This window comes from Schistocerca cancellata, chromosome 11 (assembly GCF_023864275.1).
Source record: "Schistocerca cancellata isolate TAMUIC-IGC-003103 chromosome 11, iqSchCanc2.1, whole genome shotgun sequence".
NCBI lineage: Eukaryota > Metazoa > Arthropoda > Insecta > Orthoptera > Acrididae > Schistocerca > Schistocerca cancellata.
The window spans coordinates 131,636,251-131,636,883 of NC_064636.1; the positions used below are offsets into that span (position 1 = coordinate 131,636,251).

Here is a 633-nt window from a genome sequence, read left to right on the forward strand (position 1 = left end):
CGGAACTAGGGGGCCCGAGTACCAAGTTATAGTTCCCATACAGTATACAGTAGTGACTCGATTATCCGACCTGAACCCGCCGCGGCAAGGTTGGGTAAGCGGGATGGTCGGATAACACGGAAAATAATACAAAAACACATAAATTAAACTAAAGTAGGCCAAATGAGTTAAACATTTAATACAATACAAATCAAATTAGACTGAACAGATATTTACTGTGTGAAGAAGTTAGTAATTGTCTTTTGTTTGCCTGCTGTTTGCCGTTTTTTTTCGCTAAATCACGTAGTCTCTTAAGAAGTAAAACCTCGGTAGATGATGAAACTTCCTGGCAGATTAAAACTGTGTGCCCGACCGAGGCTCGAACTCGGGACCTTTGCCTTTCGCGGGCAAGCGCTCTACCAACTGAGCTACCGAAGCACGACTCACGCCCGGTCCTCACAGCTTTACTTCTGCCAGTATCTCGTCTCCTACCTTCCTTTGCCAAAAGGCAAAGGTCCCGAGTTCGAGTCTCGGTCGGGCACACAGTTTTATTCTGCCAGGAAGTTTCATATCAGCGCACACTCCGCTGCAGAGTGAAAATCTCATCCTCGGTAGATGATGTTTGCTCCAGTTGCTCTACATACCTTAAAGCAG

At 45.8% G+C, this 633-nt stretch overlaps 1 non-coding gene across 1 annotated transcript; it reads right to left on the reverse strand.

Annotated features, from left to right (window-relative positions):
- Positions 1-343: 343 nt before the first annotated feature.
- Positions 344-418, reverse strand: Trnas-cga (transfer RNA serine (anticodon CGA)). The gene has a single exon. It is a non-coding gene; the product is annotated as a tRNA-Ser (tRNA).
- Between the last annotated feature and the right edge of the window lie 215 nt (positions 419-633).